At 40.4% G+C, this 17,930-nt stretch overlaps 2 pseudogenes; one reads left to right on the top strand and one right to left on the bottom strand.

The window, feature by feature from the left end:
* Positions 1-340: 340 nt before the first annotated feature.
* On the bottom strand, positions 341-9,910 carry LOC118980832 (transaldolase-like; annotated as a pseudogene).
* Positions 9,911-10,793: 883 nt separating this feature from the next.
* Positions 10,794-13,748, top strand: LOC118980831 (hypoxanthine-guanine phosphoribosyltransferase-like; annotated as a pseudogene).
* Positions 13,749-17,930: the final 4,182 nt, after the last annotated feature.

Genomic DNA, 17,930 nt, shown 5'->3' with positions numbered 1-17,930 from the left:
GGGGGAATTAGAACAACTGTAATGGCATAATCAATAAAATATATTTTAAAAAGTGACTGTTTAATACATTAGGCAAAAGTTTTGCATAAAATCAGAAATCTATGATCTGTCCCTGCTCCAATTGGTTAAAAAAAAAATGCAAGATTTGCCCTGGCTGGTGGATTGAGTGTGGGCCTATGAACCAAACAACCGCGGTTCCATTCCCAGTCAGGACACATGCCTGGGTTGTAGGCCAGTTCCCAGCAGGGAACACCTGAGAGGCAATCATACATTGGTATTTCTCTCCCTCTCTCCTTTCCTTCCCCTCTAAAGATAAATAAATAAAATCTTTTTTAAAATACAAGATTCATCTCCAAGCATGTGTAAATCAGACCCAGACTCAAAGCCCACACTCATCTGTGACCCGACCTCAGGCTATTTCCTGTTCTCTGGGCTGAATATCCGATTTGCCAGCACCCACTCCAGCTTCATGGCATTGGCAGCAAACTCCAGTATCCCATCTGAGAGCTTTTCCATGGCCATTTGGTCCTCGTTGTGAGGCAGGAGACAGCATAGAAAGAACTCTGAGACTGCAATACTGTTATTGGCCAGAATTTAGCACCCTGGTTGCCAGGAAACACCTTTTACCAATTAGGTAGAATAAATAGTAAACTGAGGCAGGGAAGAGGAAGGAGACAAGTCTCACAAGCTAACTCAGTAGTCCTGTGCCTGGTCTGATAATATTGCCAGGTGTTCCAACATCACAAGAAACACTACGTTAGCAAAAAAGAAGGGAAGTTCTTGAAATTCTATGTAGCATTTCCACTATCTGGGAAATAAAGCCTTGAGACTGTGCTTTCATCCCAAGGCCTGAATGTGGGAAAGTGTCCCTGATGCTTACAGAAAGAGCCCATAAATAACTTTGGAAAGTGCCCCAGTTTAAATTAACTGCCTCCTGTCACATATTTGTTTTACAACACGATGATCAAATGGGGTCTGGAGCAAGATAAGGATTCAGGCTAACAGACCCCCACACATACCTAAATTTGGGTAGTTACATCTCCCAGGGAGAGCTGGCACCACATTTACCCATTAATCAATATGTAACTTTTTTCTTCTATCCCACCAACTATGTAAGTCCTGAGAACAAAGGTCAGTCTCTCTCTCTCTCTCTCTCTCTCTCTCTCTCTCGGGATCAGGGTGCTCTTGGCTCCCCGATCTCAGGCCATTGGGCCTCTGGCCACCTGGCCTCAGGCTGCCCAGGGGCTTGCCACCCTGGTCTTCAGTCATTCTTGCATATGTCACCCTACTTTGCCCTGAAACTTTGCCTTTCACCCCCCTATTCTATCCAGCCCTGTTCTCTCCCATGGGAATGGGCCACTAACAAACTGATTACACACTACTAGGTTTCCTGATATGTAATTCTTTACATGCGTCAGCAAGAAGAACCAGGTCTCTCCGGTCAACAGTTGTGCGGCCAGCAGAAGGCCTTCTCATCCAGGTGGGTCTTCTCCAGGTCACTGGCCTGGGCCACCTCAACCAAGAACATGGGCACCAGGTTGCTGCCGTCCTTGAGCAGCTCCCCCAGGAGCTTGGGGGACATGGTGAGGAAGTCGCAGCCTGCCAGTGCCTTGACTGCACCCGTGTTGCAGAAGGAAGAGCCCATGACGATGGTCTTGTAGCCAAACTTCTTGTATGTAGATCTTGGTGACACTTCTCACCCCAGGGTCCTCCAGGGGCTGGTACACTTTCTTGTCTGTGTTGGCCACATGCCAGTCAAGGATTCACCCCCACGAAGAGGGAGATGAGCGTCCACAGCCTGGGCAAAGGGGAAGAGCAGTGTCATGTTGCAGTGGATGCTGTGCTGCTCCTCCAGCTCCTTTCCAGCCTGGATTCCCTCCCAGGTGGACGGGAGCTTGATCAGAACCTGGTCCTTGCAACCCCAGCGTCCTTGTAGAGCTTGATGAGACACCTGGCCCGGGCCTCCATGGCATCCTTGTGGAAGGAGAGCCTCTCATCTACCTCCGTGGACACGTGGCCCAGAATTTTCTTCAGTATTTCTGCCCCAGACAGCACATAAAGCTTATTGATGGCATTTTGGATCTGTTCCTCTCCTGGACCACCCAGCCTCCTGCCGTGGACCAGGGCCTCCTCCACCAGCTCCTGGCAGGTGGGCATCTGCAGGGCCTACAGGGTCAGGGACAGGTTGGTGGTGGCATCCTGGGGCTTGTGCTCGTTGACGGCGTGGAAGTTGCCTGTGTTGGCCACCACGATAGTGAACTGCTTGAGCTGGTCCAGCGGGTTCTCCATCCTCTGCGGCTTCACCGGGGAGTCCAACCTGATGAGGCTGCCGCAGCCCTGTGGCCCACAATGCCCCGCGGCCCCGCCCCCAATGTGTATTTCTTATGAGCAAAGACATTCCCTTACATAATTACAGCACAATAATTAAAATCAGGTAATTTAACATCAATGCAATATACCATTGTCGAATCCACAGTCCGTAGGAAAATACCATCAATTTTTTTAAATATTTTATTTATTTATTTTTAGAGAGAGGGAAAGGGAGGAAGAAAGAGAGAATGAGAAACATCAGTGTGGTTGCCTCTCCTGCACCCCCTGCTGGGGACCTAGCTGGCAACCCAACCTCGTGCCCTGACTGGGAATCCAACTGGCTACCCTTTGGTTCTTAAGCTTACCCTCAATCCATTGAGTCACACCAGACAGGGCCCATCAATTGTTTTAACAATGGCCTCTTTTTTTCTGAAATCCAGTCTCAAATCCAGCATTACATGTTACATTTAATTGTCATATCTCTCGTCTCCTTTAATCTGGGGCAGTTAATCAGTTTTTCATTATCTTTTTTAAATATGTTTTATTGATTATGCTATTATAGTTGTCCCATTCCCCCCTCTTTATTCCCCTCCGTCCTGCGTACCCATGCCCACCCACATTCCTCCCCTTTATTTCATGTCCATGGGTCATACATATAAGTTCTTTGGCTTCTCCATTTCCTATATTATTCTTAACCTCCCCCTGTCTATCTTCTACCTACCATTTATGCTACATATTCTCTGTACCTTTTCCCCTTCTCTCCCCCTTCCACTCCCCTGTTGATAACCCTCCATGTGATCTCCATTTCTGTGGTTTTCCTATTTTAGTTGTTTGCTTAGTTTGTTTTTGTTTTTGTTTTAGGTGCCATTGTTAATAACTGTAAGCTTGTTGTTATTTTACTGTTCATATTTTTATCCTCCTTTTCTTAGATAAGTCCCTTTAACATTTCGTATAATAAAGGCTTGGTGATGATGAACTTGACCTTATCTGGGAAGCATTTTATCTGCCCTTCCATTCTAAATGATAGCTTTGCTGGATACAGCAATCTTGGGCACAGGTCCTTGCCTTTCATGACTTGGAATACTTCTTTCCGGCCCCTTCTTGACTGCGAGGTTTCTTTTGAGAAATCAGCCGAGAGTCTTATGGGCACTCCTTTGTAGGTAACTGTCTCCTTTTTCTCTTGCTGCTTTTGAGATTCTTTTCTTATCTTTAAACTTGGGTAATTATGATATGCCTTGGTGTGTTCCTCCTTGGGTCCAACTTCTTTGGGACTCTCTGAGCTTCCTGGATTTCCTGAGAGTCTATTTCCTTTGCCAGATTGGGGAAGCTCTACTTCATTATGTTTTAAAATAACTTTTCAATTTCTTGCTTTTCCTCTTCTCCTTCTGGTACCCCTCTGATTCAGATGTTGGAACATTTACAGATGTCCTGGGGGTTCCTAATCCTCTCCTCATTTTTTTTTTGAATTCTTGTTTCTTCATTCTATTCTGGTTGAATGTTTCTTTTTTCCTTCTGGTCCACACAGTTGATTTAAGTCTTGGTTTCCTTCCTGTCACTGTTTGTTCCCTGTGCATTTTCTTTTATTTCACTTAGCATAACCTTCATTTTTTTCATTTAATTTGCAACCATATTCAACCAATTCTGTGAGCATCCTGATTTCCAGTCTTTTGAACTGTGCATCTGATAGGTTGGCTCTCTCTTCATTGCTTAGTTGTACTTTTTCTGGAGCTTTGATCTGTTCTTTCATTTGGGACATTTTTTTTGTCTTGGCACACCTGTTACATATAAGAGGCAGAGCCTTAGGTGTTCACCAGGGCAGAGCAACCCACATTGCTGCGTTGTGATGCTGTATGTGAGGGAGGGTTTCAAGAGGGAACAATGCTGTTTGCTCCAATCTCTGCTGGTTTTCAGTCATTTCTTCCACTACCCACAAGCAAATTGGGTCCTTGTGGTGCTAATTCCTGGGTGGGTGGGCTTGTGTACATTCTAAGACCCTGTGGGTCTCTCCAATGAACTCTCCTGTGAGGCTGGGAGTTTCTCTCGCTGCTGCCTCAACCCCCACTGGTGTTTTCAATCAGAGGTTTGAGGCTTTATTTCCCTGCACTGGAACCCCGGGTTGCATGGTCTGTCTTGCTCCCCAGTTGTTCCTCCCAGTTTTATCTGCACACAAATGTGGGACCACCCAGTCCGCCAGCCACCACCTTGCCACAAGTCCTCTCTGCCTGGCTGCCCATCTTCGCCCCTTCTACCAGTATGGATGAATGTTTCTTCTTTAACTCCTCAGTTGTTGGACTTCCATACAGTTCTATTTTCTGTCAGTTCTGATCGGTTTTTGTTTTTAAATTTGTTGGTGTCCTTCTTTTGGTTGTGCAAGGAGGCACAGTGTGTCTACCTATGCCTCCATCTTAGCTGGAAGTCCAGTTTTTCATTACCCTGACTCTTTTAAAGACTACAGTCCAGTTATTTGTAGACAATCTCTCAGTTTGGATTCAGTTTATGCATTTTTGGCAGAACAGCATAAAAACAATGTTTTGTCCTTGTCAAAGCAGCACATCGGAGTTAAATGATGCTACATGGTCCCATTACTGGCTGTATTAACTTTGATTATTTGATTAAAGCAGTGTCTACCAGATTGCACCACTATAAAGTTTCTATTTTTCCTTTGTAATCACTAGATAATCCTGGGGAAAATAATTTGTATGCAAGTGTTGTGTTCTGAGAAAAGTTCCCCACTAACTTTATCTTCCATTAATGATTCTTGTCAGAAGCAATTATGAAATGGTAGTTGCCAAACAGTGATTGTCTATCTTCTGTCATTCCTTCTTCATCACATTTATTGGTTGACATTGTGCTTGAAGGAGACTTTTCCTTCTCTACCTTTTACTTATTTATTCAGTCATTCATTTGTGTACATCAATATGGATTCCTGGATTCCCATTTTAGTTAGTGGATTATTATGTTTCTATCACTATTAATTTTGAGGTTCAAATTGTCTCTGTTTGGCTACCGGTAGATCCAGGATGAATTCTTGCTCCGAGTCACTTCTCGCTGTCCAAGTGACCTCATACTCGGAAATTCCTTCACACCAAAGCAAAAACAGACTGTGCCTTTGCACTTCACAATGTACCCACGTTCAACAAACATAGAGCACAAATGCAGTTCACACTAAAAGAAGAAAGAAGAGAAATTAGAGAGAAAGGCCATAAACTTTAAATAGAGAAATCTCCCTAATTTGTATTTTTAGTGTCAGCAATAAATGGTTAACTCGAAGTAAATGGTTAACAGCAGCAGGACCTAATTTTAAGGCTCTACTAAAATCTGCCATGTTTGAAATCAGGCATAAATCATAGTTAAAGTTCACAGAGAAATAACTTCAGTCTTTTTTTTTGTTATAGAGTTTCCTTTTTCCATCAACTCACAATACTTTCCTTATTTATTTTATTTTATTTTATACTTTGCCTAAGGTTCTGTGAGAATCACCAACTAACAACAATAAGAACTAGAAATTTACCTAAAACTTATTCTCATCCAGTCTCAGTAAGATGATGATGTTTTTCAACTACACACTTATTTGCAAAGAGACAATTCTTCTCATATAACAATAAACTCTATTTTCTGCACCTTGAGTAACAAACATAAAATCTCCCAGAAACATTTTACTTTTCGTAATCTAAATCATGTTAAGCCCTGGCTAGTGTTGCTCAGTGGATTGAGCACCAGCCTGTGAACCAAAGGGTTGCTGGTTCAATCCCCAATCAGGACACATACCTGAGTTTTGGGCCAGGTCCACAGTAGGGGCAACCACACATTGATGCTTCTCTCCTTTTCTTTCCCCCTCCCTTTCCCTCTGTCTAAAAGTAACTAAATAAAATCTTTAAAAATATTTTTAGCCCTGGCTGGTGTAGCTCAGTGGATTGAGCATGGGCCTGTGAACCACACGATTCGCGGTTCGATTCCCAGTCAGGGCACATGCCTGGGTTGCTGGCCAGTTCCCAGCAGGGTACTCATGAGAGGCAACCATACATTGATACTTCTCTCCTTCTCTCCTTCCCTTCCCCTCTAAAGATAAATAAACAAAATCTTTTTTTAAAATATTTTTTAAAATAGTAAACAAATAAATAAATCACATTAAATAACTTCTACATTTAAGAAGAGAGAAATGTCTGTCCAATAAAGTAGGGCTTATTCCTATACAGAGCACTGCAAGTTACACTTAAGGTTGACGATAAACATGTCCAGAATTTTAAAAATAGAACAAATCAACACATACCATCAGGAAAGAAAAAGTAAAATGGCAGAAGAGAGAACTTGACCATGCCTAAATGACAGAATTAATATATCCAAGGGATTAGAAACAAAAAGTTGAAACTTAGAAAAAATAAAGAGAATTGAAAAAGCAAGATTTGTCAGGGTTTAACTAGGCAAGGAAAGAAACTACATAGGGAGCATGTGTTCTCTCATAAGACTGGTTACTTTAACCAGCTTCAGACACAGACAAACATCGAGATCTTCCAAGTGGAAGAAGATTTTAACGTCTCTGGACAATATCCTACAAAGCCTGTCTGAGCAGCAATCAACTTTTGGTGACACCCACTATTTCCTCCTGCCCACTTCAAACTGCATTACACATGTTGGAAACTAAGCTCAGTATATGTATCTATCTAACCTGTTTTGAAAAGGTTTGAGCAAAAAGATGAGAAAATCATACATTTTACTATTAAAACGATGAGAGGAGAGTTTTAGAGATAGGGGTAGTCAACAGTGTCAAATGCCATCCAGAAGTCTAAGAGAATGAGGGCTGAGAAAAATCCACTGAGCCTTATGGGCTCTTCCTTTGAGCACCAGGGACACTTTCCCATTCAGGCCTTGGGATGAAAGCACAGTTTCAAGGCTTTCTTTCCCAGATAGTGGAAATGCTACATAGAATTTCAAGGACTTCCCTTCTTTCTTGCTAACATAGTGTTTCTTGTGATGTTGGAACACCTTGCTATTAGGAAGCCAGGACTGCCTGTCAGTGAACAGTTTGAATGACAGGGACTGGAGCTGAGGGAACAGCAGGAGTCAAGAGAGCAGAGCTAGGAGTGACTGGGCATTGAGAAAATGGAGTTTTGTTCTTAAACAGGTAACAATAAAAGGATGAAAAAATAGGCTGAGTTGCACCAAGGTCAAATGAAGGTTTGGGGAGTTTTGGTGTTTTTTGTTTTGTGTTGTTTTCAGCACAGGGATGATTACATCCGCAGGCATAGGGGAGAAGAGAACATTAAAAATGTTTAAGCTAAACACAGATAATTAAGGGAGAAAATCCTTAATTCTAGCCGTTTATAGCAACCAGAAGGGAGAAAACAAAGAGGACTGAGAGCACACGGATACCATAGTCTACACTTCAAGAGAATTCAGTTTATCATCTCGGATAGGGAGAGAGAAAGAAACAGATACAGAATCATTTTGGAATGGATTAAAGGCTCATCAACATAGTCTTTTCTTCCTTTTGTCCGGAAAGTAGAAAGAAAGCAGAGGGAGGCACAAGTGCCGAGGGGCATCCAGCTGGGAGTGAAGGAGAGAAAAGGCTTAGAAGGACTGTGGGTAGTAAACTACACGTGTAATGGGCCCTGATACAAAGTAGGCCCCCAGAGGATGTTTGAATAAATTGGTAAGATGCAAAAAAAAATTATTGCTGCATTACAGGGAGATCCCCAGTTCATTTAAGTAATAAAAATTTTCTTGTCTCATTTTGTAGTTGTTTCTTTGTCATCCTATTTTAGTTGTCCCTTGTGTTTTTTCCTATATATTAGATTGATTTGCTTTTCTAAAATTATATTTTACTGATTATGCTATTACAGCTGTCTTCATTTTCCCCCTATGCCCCACTCCACTCATAACCCCCCACTCCCTCAGGCAATTACCCCATAATGTTCATGTTCATGAGTCATGTGTATGAGTTCTTTGGCTACTCCATTTCTACACCATACTTTACATCCCCATGGCTATTCTGTAACTACTTATTTGTGGTTCTTTTTTTTTTTAGATTTTATTTCTTTATCTTTAGAAGAGAAGAGAAGGAGAGAGGGAGAGAAATATCAATATACGGTTGCCTCTCATGTGTCTCCCGCTAGAACCTGGCCTGCAACCCAGGCATGTGCCCTGACTGGGAATCAAACCTCAATCCTTTGGTTCTCAGGCCTGCACTCAATCCACTGAGCTACACTAGCCAGGGCCTATTTGTAGTTCTTAATCCCCTCACCTCTTCAATGTTCTCCTCCAACCCCATCACATCTGGCAACAAACAAAACATTCTCTGTCTCCATGATTTGTCTCTTTCTTCTAGTTACTTAGTTTGTTTTTTAAATTCAGTTGTTGCTAGATATGTATTTATTGCCATTTTATTGTTCACAGTTTTGATTTTCTTTTTTTTTTAAATAAGTCCCTTTAACATTTCATATAATAATGGTTTGGCAATGATGAAATCCTTTAGTTTTTTCTTCTCTGGGAAGCTATTTATCTGCCCTTCGATTCTCAATGACATCTTTGCTGGGTAGTGCAATTTTGGCTGTAGGTCCCAGCTCTTCATGACTTTGATTATTTCTTGCCAATCCCTTCTAGCCTGCAAAGTTTCTTTTGAGAAATAGCTGACAGTCTTCTGAGAACTCCCCTACAGGTAACTAACTTTTCCTCTTTCTGCTTTTAAGATTCTCTCTTTATCTTTAAACTTTGGCATTTTAATTATGATGTGTCTCAGAGTGGAACTCTTTATATCCATCTTGTTTGGGACTCTCTGTGCTTCCTGGACTTGCATGTCTATTTCCTTAACCAAATTAGGGAAGTTTTCTTTCACTATTTTTCAAATAGATTTCCAATTTCTTCCTCTTCTCTTCTCCTTCTGTCACCTCCATGATACAAATGTTGGACCTCTTGAAGTTGTCCCAGAAGCTGCTTATACTATCCTCATTTGGGGGGGGAGGGCGGGATTCTTTTTGTTGTTGTTGTTCTGATTGGTTGTTTTTTGCTTCCTTATGTTCCAAATCATTGATTTGATTCTTGCTTCATCCGTTATATTGTTTCCCTGTAAAATGTTCTTATTTCAACTAGTGTATCCTGTTTCTCACTGGATCTTTCTTATGCTGCTGAGGTCCTCACTCAGTTCCTTGAGCATCCTTATAACCAGTGTTTTGAACTCTGCATCTGATAGAATGCTTATCTCCATTTTGTTTAGTTCTTTTTTCTGGAGTTTTGTTCTGTTCTTTCATTTGGGCCATATTTCTCTGTCTCCTCATTTTGGCAGCCTCCCTGTGTTTGTTTCTATGTACTTTGTAGAACTACTCTGAGTCCGTGTCATGGTAGTGTGGCCTAATATAGTAGGTTTCCTGTAGGGTTCAGTGGCACAGCCTCCCCTGTCATCCAAGCTGAGTACTCAAGATTCAGCCCCGATGTAGGCTGAGTACACCCTCCTCTTGTAATTGAACCTTGGTTACTGTTGGCAGATTGATGGGGAGGATTTATCCAGGCCAATCAGCTGTGAGCAGTGGCTAAGACCACTGACCACCAAGCTCCACCTTCCACAGAGGATCAGCTGTTCAGGGGCAGGGTGGCAGTGCCGCGACATGGTCGGTAGCTGTCCACTGTGGTTTCTCAAGTGGTGCTGGCCAAGGTCAGGCCCCACCTATGTTTTTCCCGAGGTATTCTGCCTAAGCTATTAAGCAATCTGAGATGACTGCTACTTGTGCTGTGCTTGGAGATTCCCAGCGAAACCAAGCTATGAATCTTGGATGGCTACTGTTAATGCCAGGCCTGGGGCTCACCAATGCCAGCTCTTGCTTGTTTCAGAGGATTTAGGAAGTTGTGAAGCATGAGCCAAGACCAGCCATTTATATGGAAAGGGCACTTCAGTGAGCTCATAAGTTGGGTGGGGAGTCTCTGGGGATCACCAAGTCGGGTCAAACAGTGTTAGCCAGGTTGAGGAAGTCTCAGATATGGTACCAACTTGCCAAGTCTGTGGGAGGAGGCCTCTGCTCACCTTGATGCCAGACACTTCAATTCTTCCCCATTTACCACTGGTGACTTTCAATCTACTACCCTGGTGCTGGAGCTTGAAGAGAATAAGTCTGAGTAGGTGAATCCATGTGTGGGTTCTTTAAGAGGAACTGCTAGGGCTCTAGCACTTTCTTCCACCAAATACCACTGGTTTTTGCAGCCAGAAGTTGTGGGGACTTAACTTCATACCACTGGAACCCTGGGCTGGTGTGGGGCCTGGTGTGGGGCTGGGACTCCTGGCTCCTGAAATATCCCTCCAGAATTTTTATCCACCACATGTGGTTATAGGACCAGTCCATTCTGCATCTGCACCCCTCCTATCATTCTTGATAGTTGTGGTTTCTTTAATTCTGTAGTTGTCAGACTTCCATTCAACTCAATTTCTGACCATTCTGAGTGATGGTTGTTCAATATTTTAGTTGTAATTTTGATGTGGTTGTGCAAAGAGGTAAGCTATGTCTGCCAATGCTGCCATCTTGACCAGAAGTAAGAGGTCGATATGCTTTAACTCTCTGTCTTGTGGAATGGCCTTATATGTTAGGAGTCCTATGGGACCCACTACTTGATCCTGACATGTTGGTTCTGGGACCTCTTGGGAGGGGCTCCATTGCAGGTCAAAGTCAGCCGCTGTAAGAATTACAAAGTGATCTGCGGTTGGTAGCTACCTGTGCTGGGCTTAGAGCTGCTTGGAAGACACTATGCTGCAAACTGAGGCCAACTACCACTAGTGCCAGGCTTGGGACCACTTAGCAAGAGATACAAGATGTGCCAAGACCAGACACCGTTTGTTTGGGGTTGGAGGACCTTTAAGAGATCTTAGAAAGGTCTGCAGCTGGACTAAGGCTGGCTGTTGGTAAGAAATAACAGCTGAAAGTAGTTCAAATCAGTGTGACAAGGTCTCAGGGAATCACCAGGGTGGGGGCAAGCAGTGCTAGCCAGGCTGATGGAGACTCTTGTTTGGATGGGGGGAGGGCTCAACAAAGGAGTAGTAGTGCCCACCAGCACTTGTGTCCACAGGGAGAGCTGCCACTCAAGTCCTTGCTCTGAAGCCAGACAATTCAGTCCCTCCCCATATGTGCTTTTCAAGCTGCTGTCCCTTTACTAGAGCTTAGGACAAGTGTGAGAGTGATTCTGTGCTGGGGCCCTTTAAGAAGATGTCTTGGTCTATAGCAGCCCTTTAACTCGCCCAGACAAAATCTCAGCTGATTTTCACAGCCAGATGCTGTAGGAGCAGCTCCTCTTCCTGGCACTCTTGGTGTGGGCTGGACAGCCTAGTGTGGGGCTGAGACCCCCTTTCCTCAGGAGAGACCTCTGCAGCCCGGATATCTCTCCTGATTCTTTTTTCTTTATCCTTACCCGAGGACATTTTTCTGGACATTTTTTATTGCTTCTAGATAGAAAAGAGGAGAGAGAGAAACATCAACGTGAGAGAGAAACATTGATTGGTTGCTTTCTCATATGTGCTCCAATTGGGATCAAACATGCCTCCTGAATATGTGCCCTGACCAGGAATGGAACACATGACTTTTCGGTCTGTGGGACGATGCTCCAGCCAACTGAGCCACACTGGCCAGGGCATCCCTCCTGATTCTTAACCAGCCTGTTTCGCATCTCTGCTTATTTCACCAGTCTTGACATGGCTTCTTTTTTATACCCTTAGTTATAGGAGTTTTGTTCAGCTAGTCTTCAGGTGGTTCTCAGTGGTGGTTATTGTATAATTTAGTGGTAAATCTGATGTGATTGTGGGAGGAAGAAAGCACAGCCTCTACCTATTCTGCCATCTTGCCTGGAACCACTCTAAAATATGTATCTTTTTCAAAGGAAGACTAAATAAGATTATTGATATCATACTGTCTACCAAAAATGGCTTTTTATTCATTACACAGTGGTTTTTATTGCCTAGAACAGTGCCAGGTATGTAACAGGTCCTCAACAAATGTTTTGCTGAGTGAATAAATATTGAGTGAATATATAGTCTTTTGCATGGTTCTGTGGCAGGAATTATTTATTTACAATATAGCTCAGTCTGATTTTTAAGTTAATAAATTCCTGCAGACTACATTTTTAAGATTTCCTAACTAATCATGATTAAGCATTTTGCATAAGGAAAAATTACCCATGTATAATTAAAGGTGACAAAATTACATATAGGCATTTAATATAGAGACATGATATAACAAACAATGAAATGCAGATCTGGAGTCTCTGCAAATAAAAAGAAGTATTGTTTTACTTTATTGTTCACTCTGCCTGTAATGCCATACCATTTTCTTTATCTATCTCTGTATCTATTAACAAAGGCCAAGATTAAAAATGTTTTCCTCCATGTTCTCTGGAGTTCTCTTAGTGAGAAATAATGTCTGTCTCCTCAGAGCTCCCAAAGCACTTTGTTTGCATCTCTCATAAGGCACCAAAGAATGGATATTCATGCTGAGTTGAAAAGTAAAAGATTATTCAGGAAACTAAGCTTTTTAAGCTTTTTCATTTGAAATGTACAGAAAACTGAAGCAAGTATACTATTTCAAAAGTGATCTATAAAATTTTCCACTTATAAATCATTTAAGTGAACAGTTGGTTGAGTTTTGATAAATGTATTTACCTATATAACCACCACTACAACCAAGATATAGAATATTGCAAAACCTCTCCGCTTTCCCACCGGGGTTCTCCTCCTGCTGTACCTCCACCCCCGCACCTGGCTTTTTGCTCCTCAGATTACCCTCCATCCCACAAGCCTACCTGCAATCCCAGTGTCCTGATTAGTGATGATGAACCAGGGTACGACTTATATTTATTTGGGATACCTAATCATTACATTGAAGATTTTGAAAAGATGTTTATTCCTCATGGACTAATTTTGGACAGGACCCAACAGCTTGCTCTAGATGTGATGGAAGAGATATTAGGCCACCACTTGGTAGCCCTCTGCATGTTCAAGGGGATGGTGTAAATTCTTTGCTGACCTACTAGATTACACCATAGCACAGAACAAAAATAGTAATAGATTCATTTATGACTATAGATTTCACCCGACTGAAGAACTACTGCAATGAACAGTCAACAGGGACATAAAAGTGATTGGTGGAGATTTGGTCTGCAATTAAACTGGAAAGAATGTGTTGATTGTTGAAGATATAAGTAACACTGGTGAAACAATGCAAACCTTGCTTTTCTTGACCAAGCAACATAATCTGAAGATGGTCAAGGTCTCAAGCTTGCTGGTAAAAAGAACCCCTCAAAGTATTGGATATAGACCAGACTTTGTTGGATTTGAAATTCCAGACAAGTTCGTTGTAGGATATGCCCTTGACTATAATGAATATTTCAGAGGTTTGAATGATGTTTGTGTTATTAGTGAAACTGGAAAAGCAGAATACAAAGCCTACATCAAGAGTTTGAGTTGGGTTTGAAAACACCTAGAGGCCCAGTAAATTATGCCCTGGCCAATGTGGCTCAGTGGATTGAGTGCCAACCTATGAACCAAAAGGTTGCCAGTTTGATTCCCAGTCAGGGCACATGCCTGGGTTTTGGGCCAGGTCCCCGTTGGAAGTGTGTGAGAGGCAACAGATCCATGTATCTCTTGCACATTGATGTTTCTCTCCTCTCTTTCTCCTTCCCTTCCCCCTCTCTAAAAATAAATAAATAAAGTCCTTTTTAAAATCCCCAGTAAAGTTGCCAAATGTTCTAGTTCTATGGTCAGCTAAATGTATGTATCTTCTAAAAATTTTAATTGTTTTGTATTTTAGAAATGTCAATTGCTGCATTCCTGAACTCTTTGTTTTCACTATGAGCCTAAAGACTATCAGTTCCCTTTGGGTGAATTGTTATTTGACTTGTGAATGAAAAATCTCTTAAATCACACCACTAATGAATGAAATGATTAAAATTGAACCTATAAGAAACATTTAAAGAGAAGATATATTACTTCTATAATTAGTATTTTAATTTTTACCTAATCAGGAAAGAAAAGAAGTGATTGAATTATACCACTGTTTGTTTGTGAGTAAAAAACATTCAGTTTTAGTATCAGTGACAACATCTTAGAGATATTGTTATGTCAGATAAACTATGTTCTGGAATTACTTTAGTAGTGTTTTAGTATTGTTAACTCTATTTTCCCACTTGTTCATGTTATTTCTGCTGCACCTTTATCAACATTTCCCTTTAAATACAAATCAATAAATTTAAAAAAACTATTTTAGAAAAAGATATAGGATATTTACCCTCATGCCCCTCTGCAGTCTATTCTACCCTCACCCACCCACTTGCAGCTCCAGTCACTGATCTGCTTTCTGTCACTATATGTTAGCTTTACAGTTCTAGAACTTCATGTAAATGGAATTGGACCCTGTACTCTTCGTGTCTGGCTTCTTTCAGTAAACATAGTGTTTTTGACATTCACCCATGTTGCTGTGTGTATCAGTGATTCATTACTTTTATTGCTGAGTAGTATTATATTGTATGAATATACTAGAATTTATCTATTCACACACTGCTGAATATCTGAGTTGCTTTCAATTCCTTTTTCTTAAGAATAAAGCTGTTGTGAACACTCATGTATGAGTCTTTTTGAAAACATGTATTTTCATCTCTCTTGAATAAATGCCTAGGAGGGGAATTGTTTGGTTATGTAATGCACATTTAATTTTATAAGAATCTGCCAAAGAATTATACTAGTCTTCATTCCTACGAGGTTACACATCAAAATTACAACTAAATTATGCACATACTCACCAACACTTGGTATTGTCCATCCATTACCCAGTAATTTCCACAGTCCTGGCAGATGTGCAGGGGTAAATCACTGTGGTTTTGTTTTGCATTTTATTGATGACTAATGATAGTGAGCATCTCTTTATGTGATGTTGGGCTATTTCTTCTGGTATCTACTTTTGTGAAATGCCTGTTTATAACACTTGCCCATTTTCATTGGGTAGGTCCACTTTTAATTATTGAGTTGTAAGAAAATTCATTTATGTATTCTAGACACAAATCATTTGTCAGATATATATTGTGATTATTTTTATCCCAGTCAGCGATTGCCTTTTATTAATTTTTCTAATAGTGTATTCAAAAGAACAGAGGGTTTTTAATTTTGATGAAGTCCTATTTATCAGGTTTTTCTTTTCTGACTAGTGTTATTTTCTGTCTTGTCTAGGAAATTTTTGCTTATTCCTAAGGTTTTCTTTTGTGTTTTCTTCTACAAAAAAATTATAGTTTTAGCTTTAAGTTGAAGATTATGATCCATCCCAAGTTAGTTTTTATATGTAATATAAGCTAAGAATTGGAGGTTGAATTTTTTAGAGCAATATCTAGTTATTCCAGCACCATTTACTGAAAAAAAGCTTTTCTTTTATTTTCCATTTGAACTCCTTTGGCACTTTTATTGAAATAAATTATCTGTGTATGAATTTATTTCTGGAAACCATTCTGTTCCTTTGACCTAAATGTCTATTCTTTCATCAGTAACACACCATCTTGATTGTTACTGCTTTATACAAAACCTTGAAATCAGGTACCGTAAGTCTTCCAGCTTTGTTCTTCTCTTTCAAAAACACTTTGTCTGTTCTAGGTCTTTTCCATTTTTCATACACCATATTTTTCAGACTATAAGATGCACCCCCCACAAAATTTTGGAGGGAAATGGGGATGCACCTTATAATTCGAATGTAGCTTGCCTGGCTGGCTGGGGGTGGGGGGCAGGGGGCAGTGGAGCAGGGTCACAGGTTATTAAATATTTTACCACATTTTTTGCTTCAAATTTTTTTCCCTATTTTCTTCCTCTAAAACCTAGGTGCATCTTATGGTCCTAAAAATACAGTAAGTGTATTGATTACTTGCCAATTTCTACTAAAATGCCAGGATTTTTATTGAAATTGCTATAAATCATCTTTAGAAGAACTAACAGCTGAACAATATTGAGTTTTACAATCCATGAATAAGGTGTGTCTCTCCATTTAATTAGACCTTTCATGTTTTCTCTCAGTAATGTTTGAGAGCTTTCAGTGTACAAGTCTCATATATATTTTGTCAAATTTACTATTAAATATTTCTTGATTTTGATGCTCTTGTAAATAGTTTTTTTTTAATTTTCCAGTTGTTCATTGTTAGTGTATAGAAGTGTAGTTGATTTTTGTATGTTGATCTTGTATCCTATAACCTTGCTAAATTTACATATTCTAGTAGAATTTTTTTGTGTATTCCTCAAAACTTTTTCCCCAACTTTATTGACATATAGTTGACATATATAATTAGTAAGTTTAAGGCATATGTTCAATTAATTATTGTATTATTTTCCATATGGATAACTGTAAACCTACTTTTGCCCCATCCCATACATGAATATTGCAAGACAATTACTACAATAAGGTTACTTAACACATCCATCATCTACCTCACATTGTTACACTGTGTGTGTGTGTGTGTGTGTGTGTGTGTGTGTATTGAGAACTTTTTCCAATTTTATTGAAATGTCATTGTGTCCAGTGGTGGGGTAAAGGCTTAATGGTCATCATAATAAGAAGGTATCTTCAAACTAAAGAACAATGCCAGCAACTCCACAGAATATATCAGAATGTATTAAAGGGTAATTTACTTACAGGGATGTACAGTCAAAGCAGACAGAGGACCCAACAGTTCTGTACAAACTATTCTCTACTAACAGACCCCTGTTACAGTATTTTTTTTTTTACTGAATCTTTTGGGGTGACATTGTTAATAAAATTATATAGGTTTCAATTGCACAATTCTATAGTACCTCATCTGTAGATGGCATTGTGTGTTCACCACCCCAAGTCAGGTCTCTTTCCATCACCATGTATCCTACCTTTACCCTTTTCTATCTCCCCCCACATCCTTTCCCCTCTAGTAATCACCATACTGTTGTCTGTAAGGCTTTTTTTCTTTGCTTAATCCCTTCATTTTTTTCATCCAGCCCCCATCGCAGTACTTTACTTTTATAGTGTAACTCAGTTACCAATTATTGACAAGACAATGGGATAAAAATGCAGTATTCAGTACACACCACGTGCCATACCTCCTGGTGGTTTTGTGCAGATGACTGTTTATAATCAATACTATCACTTGATATTTATCACCATTGTCATGCCATTCCAGCCACTACTAACAAAAATACTATGGCTGTATTTTATGGAACACAGATAATCATCAACTAGAAGGCTTTGGTATGCTTGCTAAGTACAATGAGGCTGATCAAAGATCACAGTATGAAAGAAATTCAAGATGCATAGATGCAGTCCTCATCTACATCCATACAAATTGACATATGGTACTGCATAAGTTTGAGGTGTACAGCACAATGACTTGACTTACATATATCATGAAATCATTATCACAATACGTTTTAGTTAATGTCCATCAGCTCATATAGATACCAAAAAAATTTTTTTCTTTTTAATAACTCTTAGGGTTTACTCTCTTAACAACTTTCAAATATACCATACAGCAATGTTAACTATAGTCATCATAGTGTACATCACATCCCCAGTACTTATCTACAACTGAAATCTGTACCTTTCTTTTTTTAATGTATTGTATTACAGTTGCCCCAACTTTTTTCCCTTTTGCCTCCC

The sequence above is a fragment of the Sturnira hondurensis genome, unplaced genomic scaffold (assembly GCF_014824575.4).
Source record: "Sturnira hondurensis isolate 20B ecotype Veracruz unplaced genomic scaffold, ASM1482457v3 Scaffold0023357, whole genome shotgun sequence".
Taxonomy (NCBI): domain Eukaryota; kingdom Metazoa; phylum Chordata; class Mammalia; order Chiroptera; family Phyllostomidae; genus Sturnira; species Sturnira hondurensis.
Note: the sequence above shows the minus strand (reverse complement) of the source record. Positions and strands in the feature narration are given on the sequence as shown.